The sequence below is a fragment of the Hemibagrus wyckioides genome, linkage group LG29 (genome assembly GCF_019097595.1).
Source record: "Hemibagrus wyckioides isolate EC202008001 linkage group LG29, SWU_Hwy_1.0, whole genome shotgun sequence".
NCBI lineage: Eukaryota > Metazoa > Chordata > Actinopteri > Siluriformes > Bagridae > Hemibagrus > Hemibagrus wyckioides.
The window spans coordinates 4930153-4937336 of record NC_080738.1 but is presented as its reverse complement, the minus strand read 5'-3'; the positions used below and the strand labels follow the sequence as shown (position 1 = coordinate 4937336).

General features: G+C 38.3%; 1 long non-coding RNA gene across 1 annotated transcript in view; it reads right to left on the bottom strand.

Moving 5' to 3' along the window:
* The window catches only part of LOC131349445 (uncharacterized), a 4609-nt gene extending 567 nt beyond the window's left edge, over window positions 1-4042 (bottom strand). Inside the window, exons 1-3 of the long non-coding RNA XR_009204074.1 lie at window positions 3520-4042; window positions 576-744; window positions 1-465 (exon numbers count right to left, since the gene is read on the bottom strand). The exon at window positions 1-465 is cut by the window's left edge and continues 567 nt beyond it. This is a non-coding gene — a long non-coding RNA (uncharacterized LOC131349445). The remainder of the gene's footprint in view (window positions 466-575; window positions 745-3519) is intronic.
* Between the last annotated feature and the right edge of the window lie 3142 nt (window positions 4043-7184).

Below are 7184 nucleotides of genomic sequence, written 5' to 3'. Positions count from 1 at the left end.
GAGAACAAAGTAGACTTAACACAACACCAAATTAGTGTTTAACAACAATAATGCATTTGAGAACACTTATAACATTATTATAACACCCGCAGTGTTCAGTGTACACTTATAGGCCCCAAAGTAGCATTAACACAACACCTGATCAGTGTTTAATAACAACCATACATTCTAGAACACTTATAACACCTTTATAACACCCACAGTGTCGGAGCCGCACTTGAATTAACACACAGCTGAATTAACACTGTTACCATGGCGACGAGGTACATATCATGTTATTCTGGTGAATTCAGTGTTGAATGAGTTTCTTAGGTGTCACATTAACACGCAGTGGATTCGTTCACGGTGACTCCTGCACTATTTATGAAGTGTAATCAGACTGATGTGTGTCCATGTTCACCTTCATACACTGCTAGGGTGAAGAGAAGAGAGGAAAAACCGGAAGTGACGGCAATAGCGGGGTTTCTGCAGGTGTAAAGGTAGTAAAGGCATGGGATGAGATGTGCAGCATTCGTTCAGTCATTCATTCACTCTCTCTCTCAGAAAGGTCATGACTTTTTTTTTAACACACTTACATCCACCTCCTCGCGTATTTCCTCTGCCCATGGAACCGGTTTCAGCTCGCGCTTTCGTTTTTCTCTCTCTCCTCTCACCCCCGGTTTCAGGTTTCAGTCTGCACTTGAATCCTTACTGTGTGTCATACTGGTGTGTCATATAGTCATACTGGTGTACTGCGGTAGAGGCCTAGGGGTACAACATTTCCCCTTGAATGATGCTGTTAATAATAATAATAATAATAATAATAATAAATCTGTCACGTATAGATTTCTGTTCTTCCCTCATATAAAAACACAAAAAGGGTGAAACAACATGCGTTACATACTTAATAAGACATAATAAGGCATTTAAAAAAAGTAGCGTCTAAGGATAAATAAAAGCACAAATAATTGCATTAATTCTCTATATTTATTTTTAGGCCTCAGTCATGCGTTCATAACAATAGAAAAGTACATAATTATTTACAACAATAATAATACAGTCGCTCCTAAATCGAAAATGTAAATTGTCCACAGAATAAAGGGGAAAAAAACAGCCGTGAAAGGTGGCGTTTGTTTGTTTTTGTTTGTTTGTTTGTTTGTTTGTTTGTTGCAGCCATGCTTAGGCTGCACTATTTTAAAAAGAAGACGCGTCCTTGCAAATCAATACAATTTGCTGTAGGACCACGCCCACCCCCCCTTCTCCCGAGCACGAGAAGAGTTTCATGGGGATGAAAATGTAAATAAAGCCCCGTGTTTCTGACCTCCACCTGATTTCAGGCCACACCTTTATAAGAGTGTGAGAGCTCTTGGCTAATATCCAAACACCAACTATCGATCCTGTGCAGCTCGTGACGCTCCAACTTCTTACTAACACACACACTCACGCGCAAGTATGTAGGACACGTGCAGGGCTTTACTATGTAAATACATATTAATTTGCAAAAAATATGAATACACACACACACACACAAACACAGGGTTTTTTTTTAATTTACAACAACTGACGTCAGAACGTCGGAAATAATTAAATGGTTTTCCCCCCACTAAAATCGAAATGAAGTGATGCAGAGAGACGGCTCGAGACGCAAAACAGAAATTATGATCTAAGCAATTCAGAGCAGTTCCACTGTTTCGCCTAAAGTCTCACGATTCATTTTTATTTCTCCCGTTATTTATTTATTTATTTCGTTTTTTCCAATATTATTTGATAAAAAAAAAAACTAAACAAAACGCGACCGCCCCCCCCCCCGACTCCTCATTAATTTCATTAATAACTGTAATTATTTTTGCGGGAGCGCCGCTGATTGGCTGTGGCGAAGGCGCGCGCGCTGCCCGGGTGGAACCGGAAATAATCGCGTTAGACCGAGACGCAGGAACCAAAGCGGACAATTAAAACAATAAGTAAACAAATAAATAGGAGGGGGGAGGGAGGGAGGGAGGAAGGGGAGAAGATCAACAAAATTAATGAAGCTTCTGCGCTGGGTTTTCATTAGTTTTGTTGGCCAGTCAACAACAACAAAAGTTTCTTCTGCAGGTTTGTTTATATATATATATATATATATATATATATATATATATATATATATATATAAATATATATATATATACATCACATTATAGAGCTGTATATAAAAAAAACAGGCAATGAGGCATTCTAGCTTTTTCCAGAATTATTATTTTTTTCTACCGGAAATGTCACGCGCTTTCAAATTAAACCTGAAGTCAGATCAAGCTAAAAACATGTTATATTATTATTATTATTATTATTATTAATAATAATAATAATAATAATAATAATAATAATAATATTAACTCTTACACCCAAGGAAGAAATGGTCCTTCTCCTCTAAAAGGTCTAAAAAGATCCTTTTTTCCTCCGTATTTTCAGTCTTTAGCTTTTTCTTTTTTTCAGTCTCTAGCTTTCTCAGTCTTTTCCTTTATTTTTTTTTTCAGTCTTTAGCTTTCCTTTTAGAAATGTCTTTAAATACAGACACTGACATTGTGGCATGATGCAATAATATAAACATCATTCACGGTATTTTATCTGTACAGCAGAATTAAAACCAGTGGCATTGATGCTAGAGTGGATTTTTTGTTGTTGTTTGTAATAATATAACAGTTTAATTAACCAAAAAAAAAACCCAGTAAGCCTTTGAAAATAATAAGCCGTTATTGTGTGTGTGTGTGTGTGTGTGTGTGTGTGTCTGTGAAAAGCACAGCGCGCCCGGCTTGGCCTTGTAAACCCGGGTGTACTCATTTGGCCCAGCACCAGGCCTAACAATAGAGGACATGAGGTTTCACCATGAGGCTTTTTGTTCCCGAACCCCATGTGACGTGTCATGACACGCAGGGGTCAATCCGGGCCTCCGCAGCCCATGACAGACCCGAACACCCCGCTAACAATACCCCTGAATGCAAAAGAACCTCTCAATGAGGAATAACTACATGGAGTGCACAGAAACGTGTCGTGAAGTTTAGATATCAGGAAGGCAAAACATTAAAACCACTGATGATCTCGGCGCCTCTCGTCAGGGCGGGGGTTAGATAAGCTGGCGAGTGACCAAAAATGGACCAAAAATGGCCGAGCGTAAGACAAATTGTTATGTCTAGCTTCTGCAAAATAGCAGATCCTTAGAAAACGTGCTGTAAAGAAGAAGAACCGGTGAACCGGTGCCGAGGTCACGGACTCACAAGGCTCAGTGATGCGTGCTGGGAGTGAAGGACGGTCCGATCCCACCGGAGAGATACTGTAGCACAAAGTGCTGAACAAGTCACTGCTTCAGAACACGGCTTGCTGAGTCGCTCCAGCGTGGTCAGAGCGTCCGTTCAGACTCACCTAATACACTTAAAGATGCTGTCAGAGATAAACTAATCCAAGATGGAGGCCTGGTTTGATGAACACATTTTCTTTTACATCACACCGACGATCAGGTGTGTGTGTGTGTGTGTGTGTGTGTGTGTGTGTGTGTGCATCACTTACCTGGTGGAGGAAGTGTGATGTTCTGATGGGAAACCTTGGGTTCATGTGGATGATACTGTCATCCTCTTTCTCCTCAGCAGGATAACGCTGCCTCTGTTACACTGAAGAACATCTCTGAGGAACATCACAAAGAGTTAAAGACAGAGTCTCGACTCAGCCTCCGTATTCCCCAGATCTCAATCAAGCATCTGTAGGATGTGCTGAAAAAAAAAAACATGTCAGATTCATGGAAGCTCAAGTCAATTCAATTAAAATCAAGTCAATTTAAGTCAAGTCAATTCAAGTCAGTTCAGGGCAATCAAGTCAAGTCAATTTAAGTCACGTCATGTCAATTCAAGTCAAGTCAAGTCAAGTCAAGTCAAGTCAAGTCAGTTTAAGTCGTCAATTTAAGTCAATTCAGGTCAATCAATCAAGTCAATTTAAGTCAAGTCATGTCACGTCAATTCAATTCAATTCAATTAAAATCAAGTCAATTCAAGTCGTCAATTTAAGTCAATTCAATTCAAGTCAAGTCAATCAAGTCAAGTCAAGTCAAGTCAATTTAAGTCAAGTCAATTTAAGTCAATTCAAGTCAAGTCAATTCAATTCAAGTCAAGTCAATTTAAGTCAAATCAATTCAATTAGTCATGTCAAGTCAATTTAAGTCAAGTCAAGCAAAAATCAAGTCAATTCAATTTAAGTCAAGTCAAGTCAATTCAAGTCAAGTCAATTCAAGAAGCTTTTATTGTCATTTCAACCACACAGTACACAGTGAAATGAGATAACGTTTCTCCAGGACCCTGGTGCTACATAAACAACAGAACAACAACAGAGCTACAAAAGACAACAGAGCTAAGGACAGAAGGTTTATCCTAGCTACATAATCCAGCTCCATCTGCTGCTAAAGTCCTGGTGTCAGATTCCAACGCACATCTTCAGAGCAGAACGGAGAACTATACTCTATTATTCAGCTGGTTTTAATGTTATGGCTGATCAGAGTCTCAGTTCTGCCTAAAAAACACGCATTTATATTTGAAAAATAGCCTCATGATTGGAATTTATATATACACTGATCAGCCATAACATTATGACCAGTGACAGGTGAAGTGAATAAGACTGATGATCTCCTCATCATGGCACCTGTTAGTGGGTGGGATATATTAGGCAGCAAGTGAATATTTTGTCCTCGAAGTTGATGTTAGAAGCAGGAAAAATGGACAAGCGTAAGGATTTGAGCTTTGAGTTTGATGAAGGGACAAATTGTGATGGCTAGACCACTGGATCAGAGCATCTCCAAAACTGCAGCTCTTGTGGGGTGTTCCCGGTCTGCAGTGGTCAGTATCTATCAAAAGTGATCCAAGGAAGGAACAGTGGTGAACTGGAGACAGGGTCATGGACGGTCAAGGCTCACTGATGCACGTGGGGAGAGAAGACTGGCCCGTGTGATCTGATCCAACAGACGAGCTACTGTTGCTCAGATTGCTGAAGAAGTTAATGCTGGTTCTGATAGAAAGGGGTCAGAATACACAGGTCAGGACGGGTCAGGGCTGTTTTAACACAATATTGGTGGTCATAATGTTATGCCTGGTCAGTGTATATATATATATATATATATATATATATATATATATATATATATATATATATATATATATATATAGTAAATGGTGTGTTTTGGCCTGGACATTTTTAAAGACTAGTAATAATTAATCAGTGCCCTTTTCATCAAGGCATCTTTTTCCATACTCAGATTTCTACTGGACATGTTACAGAAGCAGTCGAGCGCTGAGTTTTGACCAAGTGCCACTGTTTTGTCCGGTTAGTGGGTGTGGGAAGGTAAAGAAAATGCATAGTTACCTTTAATTATCCTTTAGAATAAAGATTTAAAGGTGCATCAGTGACCCATGAAGTGTATTTATATCAAATTATTTTTTTACTTTGTTACCTCTATTTTTTAAAGTGTAAATATTTTTTTTTCTCTCAAGGTCTAAAATATTTCCTAAAAACCCTTCCACCCACTAGCTATTTATTCCCTCAAAAGAATAAGACGAAGTGAGGGAAGTTAGATCTTGGGTCTTTTCCTATATTCAGAGGAAACGTAACCTTTGGGAATGGAAGCGAGGGCGGGGTTCGATGGCCTTTTCATGCGCGGAGAATCAGATGGCATTCACACCGCGACTCTTCCGACTCCTGCCTCGTGTTCTCTATCTGATCTCCTGTACATTGTACAGGAAATGTGTTTTAAAATAATTCACACAGAGCCGAGTTTCAGATCTGTTTTGATATGTGTGTGTCATAAAAGAACAGAGGACCTTTAACTTTCTAATTTCACTGGAAAGGAATCAGACTGATGATTAGACTGACATCCTGGGTACATGTGGGTACTGTCTTTAAACATTTCACATTTTATTCATTAAACACGAGTCCATTCAGAAGCAAATCTTCCCGAACAAGCATGTACAGTATTATATACAATACACCAGGCCTTTTATTCTCTGATCCTAAGCTTCAGCAGTGGACGTCCAGGTCAGAATGAATGTCCACTTTAAATCCTTTATGATATGATCTATTATGTCTGAAGATTATACTTAGACCTGATATAGACGTGTATCTCCTAAAATACATCGGCTTTTTAAAACACAACTAATAATTTTAGAATATATGAAAAAGAGGCAACTTATTATTATTTATTTTTTTATTTTTTTCTCAAAATCTTTCTTATATTTTTCATGATTATTATGTTCTCTCTTTTTTTGCCCATTCTTGGCCTTTATTTTTTTTTTTTATTTAAAGCTTTTGGATGCTGCAACTGACCAATCACTAATCTCCATAGTTCACAATGACCAATCACTAATCTCCATAGTTCACAATGACCAATCACTAATCTCCATAGTTCACAATGACCAATCACTAATCACAGTAATTCCCAATGACCAATCACTAATCTCCATAGTTCCCAATGACCAATCACTAATCACATAGTTCCAAAAGACCAATCACTAATCTCCATAGTTCACAATGACCATTCACTAATCACACAGTTCCAAATGACCAATCACTAATCTCCATAGTTCACAATGACTAATCACTAATCACATAGTTCCAAATGACCAATCACTAATCGCAATAGTTCCAAATGACCAATCACTAATCTCCACAGTTCACAATGACCAGTCACTAATCACCATTATTTCCAATGACCAGTCACTAATCACATAGTTCCAAAAGACAAATCACTAATCACATAGTTCCAAAAGACCAATCACTAATCACAGTAATTCCCAATGACCAATCACTAATCACATAGTTCCAAATGACCAATCGCTAATCTCCATAGTTCCCAATGACCAATCACTAATCACATAGTTCCAAATGACCAATCACTAATCACCATAGGTCACAATGATCTATCATTAAAAACCATTATTTCCAATAAACAATCACTAATCACCAAATATCCTAATGGGCAATCACAAATAACCACATATTCCAATGACCAATACCAAATGACCAATCACTAATCACCATAGCTCACAATGACCAATCTCTAAATCACCATAGATCCCAATGACCAATCACTAATCACCATAGTTCACAATGACCAATCTCTAAATTGCCATAGATCCCAATGTCCAATCACTAATCACCATAGTTCCAATAGACCAATCACTAATCACCATAGTTCC